Here is a 15,790-nt window from a genome sequence, read left to right as displayed (position 1 = left end):
GATGTTGTGCACATCCTCATGTCCTTAGAGAAGCAAATGAGCAATGTTCCAAGTTGCGAGCCACAGCATGTGTAGGATTTCCCCCGACAGTTGCTTTCATGTTGCTGACAGTTGTTTAGGCGCCATACAACTGTGATATAATTAGCAGTTTAGTTCTTGGAAAGCTCGATACACTGTTCCTGGGTGTATTTAACAATTCTGTGCTTGATTCTTTGACTTGCAGATCTTTCTAAAGAGATAACTACTCCTATCATATCAACCATCCTTTAGATCCTAATCTAAATAATTGTTGTGTGGTTTAACTGGGGTGCAGCTGTCATTTATTATCCACTGCTTCCTATATGCATATTCATACTAAACACCTGAAGATATGCATTAATGCCTGTCTTTATTGTACATCTGAGTAAATTATCTCTGTATTAAAATACCAGCAGGTATACAATCAACACTTTATTAGGTAGGCTTCCAGGAAGTCAAAGGAAAACACACAGTTGTTTTGGATTTAAGAATGGATATTTGTGAAACCTAAAATGATGATACACGATGACAGTACTGTACTGGTTATCTGTATACATATGGTTAATTGTAACATAAGGAATTTATAAATTATGTGCTAGATTTTGCAAGCAAAATAAATGCTGGAGTCTTTCTTATTTGACACAAATGGGAATTTATCCTGCTCACAATTATGAAATAGAATATTCTGAACTTCATAATCATTATTTATAATAATTGTATGCAGCGATTCATCTCAGACAAGCCTGCATTCATCCCAAGGTCAACTCTCTTAGCTTCTTATACATCTAATTGTCCTAAACTGTCTGTTGTGTGTCCTTTTATGTTTTATTTGGAGTGGAGGCTTTAGTATTATTACTTTGCTTCCTCGTAGTACAAGCAGCAGACTATTGTAAAGAGATTACATTCCTGGGTCCCTCCAGCCAGCTGCTGGACTGACAGCTCAAGCCAAAAATGGATCCTTTCATCACCTTTTTGGCTTCACATTAATGGCAGCCATTAAAGTAGACATGAAGGCATCTTCTTCCTCCAAAGCTGCCAACTGTGAACTAACGCTATTTAGCCAACCTCGAGACATGTGGCATTGTGCCTTACCCATCTTCTCAGCCAACGATTGTCCCGTCTACTTGGTAAGAAAGTTACAACTAGTGTGTCTTTGTTGTATTTCCGTGAACACCATATCAGTGGTTTCACTGTGGCCATGCTTGGCTGTAAAAACATAGCATGAATACCTGTCTGATATAAGCAGTCAAGTTGATTTCCCCTGCATGTTTGTGAAGCCTATAATGTTATTTTTTGTTGACACTTTGTCAGAGAAATCCACAATTTAATGTAATGCCACAAAAACTGTGCACCTGCAAGGGGGCAGGACACCGTTTTATATGCAAGACAACAAACCCATAAGTGTGTTCCGCTCACCACAGTATTAGCAGTTTTAAGACGCAATTTGCATCCCTTTCACCAACTGTGAAGGATCCTTGTGCATTGGCGGAGGAGACGAGAGAGGCACAGTGCCACATGGCTTGCAGTTGGCTAAGTGAAGAGTGTCAGGCCACTGTCGGCAGCCTTGGAGGAGGCAGCTGTCTTCCAGTTACTCCGGGAACAAAAGTTCCTTCCAGATGTTCGGATGTTCGGAGCTCATGATTTCTCAATGAATTGGAAAATGGACTGTAATTGTTGGAAAGCTGTTTAATTTCACTAATTGTCACATTCAATTTCAAGTATTTGCTTTCAATTTTAAATTGCTGTATTCAAGACATTTTAATTCAGCTGCTCAGTGTAGCTTGATGAATTTATATTTATGAAATTCAAATTCAATCTGCGCACACACTAATCTCTGTTCATATAAGACTGTGTATTATTTAAGGTTATGGCTGCTGAACTGAGCAGAGATGCATATACATACAGTACACAGGACCAGAGAGGATACCAGCAGTGCAACTGTGAGAAAACTATGTTTAATAGTACTCCTAGCGATTACGGGTGTGTATCATAATGAGTTTACATGTTGGAGGGTCAAGAAAAATAAATAACTCTGTATGGATTATGCAATATCAAATCAATGACACGGTATGTATTGTGAAAATGTATCAATTAGAATGATGGGATGTATTAGGTGATTGTGGAAGGAATCCAGAAAACATCAAGCCCCCATCAAATAGGTTAATGTATGTGGGTAATTCAAGGACACAGCCTGAAGAATGGAGCAGTTAAGAGGACGTGCTCAGGAATGTGTAGAGGGTAGCTTGGCCTGAGGCCTGAGGTCTGTTGTTTATGCAGACAGGAGTTGGTTTGACCAACACCTAACATGGAGAGAGTGATAAGGAAGAAGAGAACAAGGTCTTGTCCAATCGATGGACTGGAAGAGGATGAACTTTAAGTTTACAATGCTGAGACCAAATCACCAAATGTTGTGCCGGGCAGGTAATCGATCTACGCTGGTACTGGATCACTCTCCAAAGGGATATATGTCGTGTAGTTCTTAGTGTGATTCAGTTTGTAATTGTGTTTGCTTTACTTTTTATATAAATAATTGTATTGTAACTGGGACCATCGATTTCGGCTCTATTTTGTTGACGGACCTCATGGCTGAGGGAGCTTTCCTGAGGGATGCCGAACACGACACAACATACTCGAGAATTGTAATTAGTTAAGTGTTAAGTGGAAGATGTGTAAAGATGTGATGCAATTAAATTACAATGTTAGATTCACTCTGTTTTCATAGAGAGTTTGAATACTTTGAACAAAGGTGTTATTAGGAGAAATTATGAAAGTGTAAGGTCTATGAAGAATAGTTATGGGTTGTGGCAAAAAGTGAATGTCAATATGTAATCAGTCTGCAGTCTGCAGTGTGCACAACACATTTCAATACATTGTTCTTAACTCTGAAACACATCCTGACTTGTGGCTACATTATGAATTATGTTTGTGGCTAGTGTCTGAATTGTAAGTGGGCACTTTTGATTCTCTTTCGTTCAGGTTTTCAGACATGACATTCACCATTAATGTAAAAGAAATAAAAAATATATATTTGAAATGAGATTTAGTACATTGTACATTATACAGTATGTTTTTATAATGATGGATGAATCATGAGCTAAAAGTATCCGCTCAGCAGGTCTTCAGTCAGGGCTGCTGACAGTACCAGCTGGCCCATTCTGGTTGCCAGGGGTACAGGCAGGTGAGAGGATGGGCCTCCCACAATCATGGTTGTCCTTTATATACCAGGAGCTAGAAACACAGCCAAGCCTCAAATTGTGGTGTGCTGTCCTCCAGAAACAACAGCATAATTGATCCAAAGAAACAACACAACAGAAGGGAAGGGGGAGCAGATTGCCCACGCAGCCATTCATGTCCAGCATATTACTGCAGGTCCCAAGTTCAAAGTGGGTCAAGGATGAAATATCAGAATTACTGAGGCTACAAGATCAAAGGTGTGTGTGTGTGTGTGTGTGTGTGTGTGTGTGTGTGTGTGTGTGTGTGTGTGTGCGTGTGTGTGTGTGTGTGTATTAGCGAGTAAAGGTATTTTGTGGTCAGTGAAAATGATGAAAGTACAGAGATAATAAAAAATTGAAAGCCTCCTGGACATTACTTATTAAGACAGACCTTTAGCTGGTTGTTATCTGTAAATATGTCCTAAAATAGTCTCTGCTATCAGCATGTTTGACACCAACAGCAGTATGTAAAATAAAGGAGTGCATGACCGACACAGAGTTAACTGTTTAAGGAAGAAACAGGTCAAAGAGAAAAATAACTTTTACAAGATGAAGATATGGCACAAACCAAAGTAATGTTGCCAGCAGGTGACCTGCACAGTTGTAATGTGAAAAGAAAGATTTAACAGCGGACATTTTAATCTAACAAAAATGAAGCTTGGAGGCCGCTAGTTTAGCATAGCATAAAAAAAGCTAGTCAGCCTCTCTCCAAAGGAAATACATACAAATCAAAGCATCTATAAAGCTCCTAATTTACATGTTGCATCTTGTTTGTTCAAAACCGTATGTGAAAAAAATTAGAAGTAAATCTTATCATTTGAGGGTTTAGGACGTACTGCATGCTATAATATCTTGACAGAACACTCAGTGAGCACCAATCGGGATTTTAACGTTGATTTCTCGTTGAAAACTGGGTGATATTCGGTCTGAACATCTAAGACCTATTTTCGCCATCTTTTCACCGGCTTAAATGAGGTTACAGTCATGTAAAATAAAATTGTTCTTACTGCTGGAACACGCATCGGCAGGTACTTTGGCTCAGACTGCTTTTACTACTTTGAAGTTGCACTGGTCTGAAATATGGTCTAGATGTGAACATTAAATCAATGTCTTCAAATAGTCGGTGAAGAGAAATTCTCTTTTCACTGGTGACCATAGTCTTCTTTTGAATTGAAACAATCTGTGCAGTTTATCCTTCTGCGTCTCAGTCTACAACAAAGCTCATAAGTTAAAGCATACAACCTTACCTAAAACTCACAATTGTTGTTTTTACATTTCAGTTTCTATGGAGATTGTCTGCCTGTTTCCCCTTGTCTTCAGTCTTGCTAAGCGACTGCTCTTGGAAATATATTTTCCACCTTCACATCACATTTAACCAACTATGTTATCACAGTATGTTCATCTGTTTGACAGGCAAAAAATGAAGAAAAACAAATGTCTCAGTGATATGCAAAAAGATTCCTCACTTCAGAAATTAAGCCTCATTGAAATGAGCTGAGGACGTTAACCAACCTAAAACCCTTTCAAGTCAAAATGACATCTTAAAAGCAGAAGTCACTGCCAAAACCAACACCTTGAAGAAGGGCAAGATTAAGTGTATCTAAAAGAAATGCTCAAATCTTTCAAGATCTCACCCGGCGTGAGACAATTTCTGGAAGGTTTAAGGACTGACAATTTACTTTCTAATGTAATGACTCCCTTCATTTGCTTTAGTATCTGAAGATTCTCTCAATAGATACTTTTTACAAATAGAATAATCGTGTCAAGTACTTATAGTTAAAACCACCGGCAAGTATAATCGGTGAGATGATTGGGGAGGCTGGAGTTTATTTTGGCAGCGTACCTCTGCATCCCAGCAGCGCTGAGGGTGAGAAGTCAGCTGTGAGGGGAGCCCAGATAAAAGCTGCAGATGCATCATTAATTTATCTCAGTTTACATTGTGGCAGAGAGTTCAAAGCTTGCTTTTTTGTTTATCTGTGTGTGTCCTCAGTTTTCTCATTGGTCCTGATCAGCCTGGCCTTTTGGATACTGGAGGCAGGTAGAGTATCAGCATGGATCCTGCCAGTCACACGGGGCCCAGAAGACAGAGTGGCCAGGCCCTGCAGGACTAACTGGCAGATGGCTGCCTCAGGATAATGACCAGGTGCCATCTGCAGAGTGAACAAGCCATCAGGCTAACATACTCACCTTGACCCACCAGGGAAGCCAAGCTGCCCATTCTCAACTTCCTCCTCCCGCTATTCCCTCCGGTTACACCCACAAACCAAGAAGTGTAACAGAAGTTTATTGATTTACTAAGTTTCTCAACTTCCTGAAAAAAGAGGTGTGAGAAAGTCTTTAAAAAAACATTAACAGATTGTATGTGGGTGTTTGAATTGAGTTTTCTTTTATTCACTCGGGATTCAGTTGCTGCCTCTATCAATGCCAAAGATCTGGGAGTACGTTTTTCTCTGAACCATTCTTCTTCTTTTTTCTATTTAAACCAAAACTCATTAACTCCAAAATATTTTCAGAAAAACCAGACTCTGAATAACTTGCAGTATATGGTCAAAATAACCAAAATAAAATTGCTGTTTTTTTTATTTTTATTATGATTGTTTCGCTCACACTGTTGCTTCAGACAAGTGATTATGAAGAGGCGAGGTGTGTGCCGTTGTCTAGAGACTAACTCGTACACATTGACTACGTGATGCTGTGCACAAAGGTCATCTTTTGACAGCGCTGAGATCAGGGAAAGGTCAGACACATTGTGCCATTTGGAAAAGAGGCAGTGTGATACCAACCTGCCAATATAATTTCAGCATGTCTTTTTCATCTGAGTGTTAAGACCATACATTGTTTACAAAATAGTTTACTGTGAGTGAACAAAAGCTGGCAAACAGGGATGCAGTTAGGAACACTTTGGAAACTAAAGAGAAAAAGGTGCAATGTTGAATGAAACTGAATAGAAGATATCATTGCAGCTGCAACACTACATGAAAATGAAGTATACAAAGTATAACAGAAGGGAATGCCCTGCATACTAAGCACAATGATTACTGATTACCTACACAATTATGTGACATGCATACAAATACAGCAAACTCAAAAGCAAGGACACTCTGTCTGTTTGTCTGACGTGAGCTTTTCCAGCCAATCATGCTTGGTGTGGGCTATGATGTTGATGAATTTAATTTGCAAACATGGCGGCTTGACGCTCATTTGAAGAACGGACTCACAGACACATGTTCCCTTTAAAAAAAACACTTAAAGGTTATATTTGTAAATGTGTCAAACGTTGTTTACATACGGGTTCTGTTCAATATATTTACAACCTATTTGTTCTCGTGGTTATGACTCACGTACGATCATTTTAAACCTCTAGTACATGAGTTTAACATGTCCCCTTGTGTATGAATGAATACTAATGAATACTAATTTATAACTCTGATAACGTTGCCAGCAAAATACCTCTGCTAATTAAATCCATGCTCTACTTTATAACTGCAGAGGTGCGAGTAAACACAACGTGTGTATTTTGTTGTGTATTCTGGGGCGCTTTGGTGATTTAAGAGCCACAGGCAAACGCCGTCTTGCTTTCCTTTGCATGCTTTCTCTAACTAGGAATGTCAGTATGTGCAATGGTAGAAGTAATAATAATAATAATGCATCATATTTTATATGTTATATTTTGGGATTTTCTGAATCTGCAACCAGTAGCATTTCTCTGGCAGCTAAATGTAGTGCTACTATGTGTTCCTCTAAAGTAAAAGTACACAGTCGTAGAAGTACACAGTAAGTAAAAGACAATGCAGGTGAGTTTAATATGTTGTGCTTTGGGGCCTTTTGTACATTGTGTTATACAATGAGTTAGAATGGTAGCAATGCAATACTTTTCATATTTAAACACCATGATAAATGTACAGCTGTTTGTGGCCCTATTAGTTGGGCCTATAGGCCATGTTGCCTACCTTGCCTTACAGTAAAGTCGGCCCCTGGTGCTTTTTCCTGTGAACCAGAATGTTGGCTTGGGTGTGTGACGTGACACCAATAGGTCATGGCAGCTGCATTACTCAGGACCTGCAAGCTGCAAGTAGCAACACCACAGGCCAAACATTGGGCCGTTCTGAACTGGCATGTTTTCAACGGGCACTGCACTTTTACAGTTCATCAATTGTGAAACCATCCGAAAGAGCAAATACTATCCACAGGGTATTGTTACGCTGTATTAGCGTGAGGTTCGGCTGGTTTAATCATCTATGTTCAATCAAGTGTAATTTTTATATGAATATCTATTTTGTTGCTGCTTTTTTCATGATCGTTCAATATTTTAAAAGTGTCCATATCTTGAAGAACATACATTCAACTATTATCTTTACTTGTTTTCTCTCAGTTGTCATCCATAAGTCTTCTGTAGTTAACGCTTTACCAGTTAAGTGCTAGACAGTGTTCTCATACATAAAATGGAAGAAACCATCAACTCATACATATCTCAGCCAATTCGACCCGTCTATGGTCCAAATTGGTGCCAAAGAGATCTTGTGACGGCATTCAAATGATGATGGATTGTGTTGTGTTTCTTTGCATCAATAACACTAAAGCAGCCAGTCGAATATAAATGACTCAGCAAATGCAATACATACTGTACTTCTCATGAGCAGGATAAATAACTGTTACGCAAGGAATGTATCTGGTACCAGCCATGACAGCGAGTGGCTAGTATTGTTGTCATCATGGCAAAATGTGTTCCCGGAAACAACTTGAGTAGGAAGTTTCCTTTCTTCGTCCAGTCCATCAAGAGCTCTGTTTACCTTGCATTGTTTGTGCCATTTACTTTCAAACTGTGAAGAACTACAAAATGACTTTCAATCTCAAAGTGTCCCTAGCTCCGTAAGCTCTTCTAGCTTATACACTCTGCTTAGGATGCATTTTCAAGTAGTTAACCCACTTGCTGTTCTTGTTTATAGACAAAACATACTTCTGGGGATAAAATGTTGTATCCAAGCGTATAGCGCCTTACAGACTCTGTGAAATTGCTCAAAGTCTCAGACAATGCAAAAAGCATTTACATAAACATCCATGGTCACCTTTGAGAACGGTCATGCTCGGATGGGATACTTTCGTTATGATGAAACTGTAACTGGAGCTTTCTGGAAGAAAAAACTGACAATAAACACAACTGGTCAGATCCATATAATCAAGCGTGTATTCTTGTAAACGTTTGCCTTTGCTTAATACTGTATAAATGTAATTGTGGGCTCTGTACCATTATGATGCATTCAGGGACTCCGGCACATTGTGTCTCCACTGACCCCTCTTTGATACTCTTATATAGGAATATGGGGAGCTAAGCCTCAATCAAAAGAAAATATAGTGGGACTAGCGCTGTGAATATCTGGAGTCCATCCAGATCCATGGAAATAAAAATACTCTCTCATTAACATCTCTGCAAGGATGCAGAGAGCAGCACTCTGATCCACCATTGCATAGTTTAACTCCATTTCGCTCATGTTTCACCGACTTGTTGTTTCGCTTCCTGGCATCATTTGTTAATCTAGAAGCTTCTTACAGGATTTGTTTTATTTTGACTAAAAGACAACAGGCGCATGAGTGACAACTGTGTACATGCAGAGCAGACAGGAGTAAAAGAGTTCTGTCAAATGGGCTTTAAAATGAATGTGGGGAAGCAAACCACATGTTCTGACAGTCCTGAAGCTGGTAAACACACTCGCCAGTTTGTTGAAGATTATTCAAAACGGCAGTCAGTTTGGGCCTTTTGGGGTTTCCATCACGTTAACAAAATGTAGTTAGAAAAAGGGGCATAATGTAATGTTAATAGTTTTAACAAGTGTGCAGCGTTAATGCGAACAGTACAATGAACCATAACTGATTAATTAGACATGCTGTATGGACTTCAAGTAAAAACGGATATGTTACGGAAGAAAGTATGGGAAACCTAGGATGACAAAAGAAATACAGCATGTACAAATGTTTCACTTAAATCAATATTGATTGTCATTAAGGAAATCCAGCACAAGTGGCATTATTGATCTGACGTCTGACACACTTCCGATGTACTTACTCAGAAATACATATGTGCATTTTTGGGTGACAGTTTAGGAGATATCTTAATTTCCCTCCAGTCATTCAAATGCCAACATTAATTTCTCTCAGCTCCCTTTGGAATTATGTTATCATGGTTGGGGAGATGACAGTTGTATCAATTATGCATAAGGTGAGGGCGTGTGGAAGGCATCTATGCAAATCATGTTCACCCCATCGATGGCAGTGAAATAAATGAAAATGCTCAAGTGGTGAGTTCAGGTTAAGCGCCAGTGGCTCCAGAGAAGTCTGTGAACAACCACAGAGGAAGAAACACTAGTGTTGACCAATTTCAGCTGGTTCTGTCTCAACTAGCAAGTATTTTAAAATCTCAGGACACTCTAATTTAATTCATAAAAACAGACCAAAAACTTTACTGTGCTCTGATGTGCTTCGGAAAATAGATACTTATTTTATTATCTATATATTCTTATGAGATGTAGCTATATGTCATTGTGTAGAGCGTCTTGGATGGCCAGGTAAGTGACACAGGCAACAGAGCCTGTTCCCCAGACAGTGAGTGAGGGCAGAGTGAGAGCCTTCTTTACATAGTGTTCCATATTATGGAACACGGTGTCTCGTTAAATCCCTCAACTTTTTGAAGCCTGTTGTTGGAACGTGTTTTTTTGTTGTCTTGAGCATAACTCTGCTCTTCAAGACAACTTGCAGCAACATCAAAAGCTCGGTTCAGTCTAAGCCAATACCCATATGGATCCTCCTGTTCTCTTGGCATGGTGGAATAAAAGGCAGCCAGAGGCACAGAGAAGCAATGGCTCGTACGGAAATGTCTGCGCAGAAGTCCATAGATGGCCTGTGGGTTATAAAATTTCGTCAGCCCCAGTTGAACGCCACTCTTTCTGATGTAATGTTTTGCCCTATCTACTGCACAATAGTGCTCATTTGGTCTCACCTCATCAAGAGGAGGGTCTGAACTGATGTACTAGTGCACTGTGGTGGATGTAACTAAACTAGAGGCTGACTCTGAGGCGTCACTACATTCCTACATCTGAAAAGGACTGTGCACTGAATCCTCACCAAAGGCAGTTTTATCACCCACCGGTGTGACGTGCAGGCCCCTACCCCGGCATAAAACCAAATTTGTTGAGACTCATACTCACTCAGTCTTAGTCTCATACAGTCTCAAGGGAACATAGCTGTTGTTAGCTAAATAAACCTGACAGTCAGATACACCAGAGACAGAATTGCAGCAACAAAACGATGCAATGGTGAGAAGACATCTACCCGGTCCAGCGTAGTCATAGACGAGTCACGGCACCAATGTAACCTCTGTGAGATGTCTCCTGGCTAAATGAATCTCATGGAGCTGGTCCGGCTTGTGGTAACAGCGTCTGTATTTATGACAACATCGTATAATTGTCTCTTGTGGACAACAGTGCATGCTCTGTCTCGTAGCGAATCCTCCGCTACTTTGAGGATTACCTTTTTGAAAATCTATACCCTTTTGAAAATACACTGGTAGAGTGGCCAATCCCCTCACTAACAGAGACACTAAGATGCCGTGTACGCCTCTCATTTTGTAAACAATGTGCTATAACATTGACAACTGTAAGACACCTCAGTTAGGTGTAAAACAACTCTAACAGGTCTACCTGCCCTAGTGCAAAGTGTAGACGGCTGTGCGCAAACTACATGGCCCTGTGTGAGTGCACCTTTAAAACCTCACACACAGCATGTGGGACCACAGTCACTCCGGTCTCTGAGGGTGGGGCGCTCACAGCCAAAACAGCAGAACAATCGTCTGGCTGTAGCGTCCCCATCTTTTGCATCATCCATTTGTCAGTCAATTGTCTTTGTCACACTGTCCTGTACGGCAACAGGAACCACTGGGTCACATTGGCGGCGTCACCTTCCATAGGGAGAAAACTCACAGGGAGTATAGAGGTTTCTATGAACAACTGTTTCCCTTAATGTCGCAGGATCTCTGATGCTGTACACATTGATTCTAGGCCTCACAGATACCACTTCATAAACTGTGGACTTCCATTTGTCTGCAATTTTCCCCTTGCCTCTCTCTCGCGATTTGCTAGCAACAGCGAGGGGTGACCCTTTTGCTTTGTGGTTGTAGTTCTTCGCCTGACGAGCCTGTTCTGTCCGACTGTTTATCCCGCCAATGCGTGCAGCTTCGAACAGGTCATGTTTCAAGCGAAAGACTAACTCATGGTGGTCAACGACAGCACCATGAGGTGGGGCATGCTGGAACACAACGTCAACAGGCAGACGCAGAATCCTCCCAAACATGAGAAAGAAACGCGCAAAACCTGTTGTCTCGTGTTCAGTGTGTAGTTGTATCAGAACGTCAGCATCTGAAGCATTTGTAGCCACCAGGCTTTTGACTGGGGCAGTAGGGCCCTTATTATGTTCCCAAGAGTCCTGTTCTCTCGCTCGACAACTCCATTCCTCATTTGGTACCAGGTGGTATATGACTTTTGAATACCAGCCATCTCCAGGAGCTCTTTAATGAGAGGACTCTCAAAATGAGTTCCCTGATCCGAATGGATGCGTTTAGGGAAACCATATATGCAGAAAAAGTAATTCCAGAGATGGCGGGCAACCTGCTTCGCTGACAGATTTTTGCATTGGGAATGAGTGCAACAGTTTGAAAAAGTGATCCGTGACAACTGAAACATCCACACTCTTCTTGTCAGTCTGCTCAGCTGTCCAAAAGTCAATACACACTTGTTCCATTGGTTCAGAGGCGCAAATGCTTTCAAGAGGAGCACGGTCGTTAGGCTCTGGGGTCTTTCTAACCACACAGTGAAAGCAGTGATTGATGATGTCACATTGCATCCCTATTCAAAAGAACCTCTTCCTGGCGAGAGAAAGTGTGCGTGCTTGCCCCTGATGTCCAGATGGGTCGTGGAGGCCATAGAGGACATGGGCCTTCAGGGAGTCTGGAACAACAACCTGGTGAATTGTCATGTTCATTTGTCTGTCTTTTTTCACCTTGTACAACATGCCATTCTTTATGGAGAGCTTAGGCCTTATTCTCACAGTTTCATCACCGCATTTAAACAATACATCACAATTCAATGACAAAATAACAGTTACCATAGAAATTAAATAAATCCATCTTGCTATCATTCTATCTATCATCACATATATACAGTACATATATGTCCACATATCGAGCACACTTAAATTCACATCCATGTGTTGTGTGTATAAGGTAGAAGCTTGGTATAAGCAGACAGGAGGGGTTGTAGAGGATGGATCTAGTGGGATGTTCTCTCGCTTGTATCCTTCCCTGTTCCTCCATATCTCTTTCCCTTCCTAATCCTCTCACTCTTTGTCTCAAAATCTCTGGAAAAATCTCTCTCCTGTCTCTCGCTGCCTGTGCTGCACATTCTCACATCAACAGCTCCACCAACAGGTGGAAAAAGGCCCATCTCAGGTTTCGGCTCCATTGGTCCAAGGCGCTCTCCACATTTCCCCCTGACAGTGAAATGCAACACATATTTTCAAGGTCCATGCTTTAAATTCCCTGTTAACTGAGAGTTGTTTCCATGTGAACCGTTGAAAATTATTTATTGTCATTCAACACACAGCACTGCTGAATCAACAGCGTCATGGGATAAAAGAGTAAGGACTTTGCACATTTTCACAAAGCTGCTCTCGTCATTGCCTGCATATAATTCAACCATCATAATATCCAGGTAATGTTCCTTAAATCAGCTCTTCAACCAGATCTATTATACATTGTATGTTCATACTGCTTTTCATTTTCAGTTCTGCATGAAATCCTTTCAATAATAACTGTGAGACACACTAAAACATCAGCTCTGTGTTTTCAGCACACACACTGACACAATAAAACTTCCAAATCCATCCACTGAGAGGTAGAGATGAGGCAACATGCCCTTGTTTTGTGCCCACATGATCTGGAAACCTCTCCTAAGCATTTCAACTCAAAAGGAGCCAACTGCTTCCGGCGAGATGTGGCCCGTGTTCGATAACGGTACTATTCTCAGTAAGAGGTTGGGTTTAGCAAGACATGGGTAAAATTGTGTTTCACTCTATACTCTTCTCAATCGTACTCTAAGATAGTAAATGTGCCATTCAATGATGTCTCAAACCATGATGTTTCAAACCAAAATCTAAAGAAAAAAATGGGAATGACCGCATTGTATTTATTCTTTAAAATGTATTTATTTGAGAAAACATATGTACATCCTACAGTACACAAAACATATTGCAACAGATGTATGCAGTTGCCAACAAAGCACACACACAATTAAAGTTTGAAAAAGACAGTATACATAATCAAAAAATTACAGATTGCATCTTTTTATAATTAAGAGAAAATGAAAGAACAGCTTGTTCAATATCAATTCTAAATCTCTCTAATGGCTTTTTGCTGGATATATTAATGTAACTTACTCATGTTTACTTTCAAAATACAATACTTGCTCACACTGAGCCAAAGGAAGAGGATAATACAAGCAAGTTTCCACCCACAACACAGTACTGGAGGAATGCGTGAGAGTTCAAGTGGCTACTTATGCAAAAATACATTTACATACACTGGATTATTTTCCTCGACTGGGTTCAAAGAAATCTGTTTCATAAATTTCTGTTTTCGGCGGTGGCTGTGATGTAGTGAGGGAATATATAACGAATCTGGACATTGACAACAATGTTTGAAAGGACTGCAAGATTTACCACAGATTGTGTTTATAACAACACTTAGTGTTACTTCATAGAGTTTAGGTAGATTAAAAGACAGATGACAGACATTATATTAATTTTAATGAACCATCCATCCATTTTCAATACCGCTTATCCTCATTAGGGTCGCGGGGCACTGGAGCCTATCCCAGCTGACATAGGGCGAAGGCAGGGGACACCCTGGACAGGCCGCCAGTCCATCGAGGGCACATGTAGGGACATACAACCATTCACTCTCACATTCACACCTATGGGCAATTTAGAGATCAATTAACCTGCAGCATGTCTTTGGACTGTGGGAGGAAGCTGGAGAGCCCGGAGAGAACCCACGCTGCCACGGGGAGAACATGCAAACTCCACACAGAAGGACCGCTCCGACCGGGAATCGAACTCACGGCCCTCTTACTGTGAGGCGACAGTGCTAGCCACTACACCACCGTGTAGCCCATTTTAATGAACCAACTTTGTATTTGTTCTCAGTATCCAAGAAAGACACCGGTAAAGTGTGTGTAAGGGCGTCAAGCTAGATGTCCATGACGAGGTAATGATAACCTGAGGAGGAAGGACTATAATTTGACTTTTTAATAAAGGTTGTGGCCGCTAGGGGGCGTCGGTTAGACAGGCTGTTCTTTCGAGATTTGTATTGGAAAGGATTATGTGTGGTTCTGTGACAGAAATGAATGATAATAATTAGTATGACATGTATGTAACATTACATATTTCAACAGGTATTTCAGAGTGCAACAAATACTTCTGTTTGACATTTTAAACAGTATTCATAAACTACAGAATCTCTATTTTCTTCATTAAAGGAACACTGTGCAACATTAAGGGGGGGTTCATTGGTGGAATACAATGACATTTTTATGGCATACTATACTGAGACATTTTATGGCATGCTGACATTTTTACAACATACTATACAATGACATTGTCATGCTATTTATGATATACTATACTGTATTATTGTATTATATTTTAATTGTACAACATACTGTGTCTGTTTTCATGAAATTAGGGCATAATATATTTTGAATGCCATCTTTATGACATCACATAGTTGTCATTTATTTAACGTTGATCCTCTCTTGCTCTCCTGGAGGTTTCGTCCCTTTTTTTTCTCCCTGTGAAGGTTTTTTTCCTGTTTTTTGGGAGTTTGTGTACAAATTGTAAAGCCCTCTGAGGCAAATTTGAAATCTGAGATTTTTTTACAACTTACTTTAGTATACAGAGTGTGACGACCTTCCTCCTCCCATAGGTGTCCCTGTGGTTTTTGGTTGTCTGTTGCAGGTGCTGATTGGAGTGTCGTCAGCTGGATGAGCCGGTGTGAGCTGGAACCTCAGTAAGACACTGATGAGTGTATTGGTGAGGTCAGGTCCCTGCAATAATTGTCCATTCAACAGCACATCCTGAAAAGACGCAGTGCAGTCAAAGAGGACACACATTTTATTTTTCTTCGGGTGGTACGCCCCATGATGAGGAACGTACCAGACCCCGTAGTCATCACGTTCAAGCTGCTCCTCAGGAACTTCAACAGCGTAGCTTTTATCCAGTATGCTTTTCATGAAGTCTTTGTAGTCTCTCCACCAACACATTTGTTGCAAAGCTGTTTCCTTTTGAAAAGTTCTGCCTAAGAGCAGGCCGGAGCAGGGAGGGTTGTCAAACCTATAGCTAAATCTATTATATCAGGATTTCTCACTTCTGGCCTGGCTAAATGTCTCTTCTTGCTTTATTGTCACCAGCGACAGCCAAAATGTTTCGCAACTGCTAAAACTAGTCTCCATCCTACTATC

This window comes from Cyclopterus lumpus, chromosome 15, assembly GCF_009769545.1.
Source record: "Cyclopterus lumpus isolate fCycLum1 chromosome 15, fCycLum1.pri, whole genome shotgun sequence".
In the NCBI taxonomy this organism is placed as follows: domain Eukaryota; kingdom Metazoa; phylum Chordata; class Actinopteri; order Perciformes; family Cyclopteridae; genus Cyclopterus; species Cyclopterus lumpus.
This window is presented reverse-complemented; position numbering follows the sequence as displayed.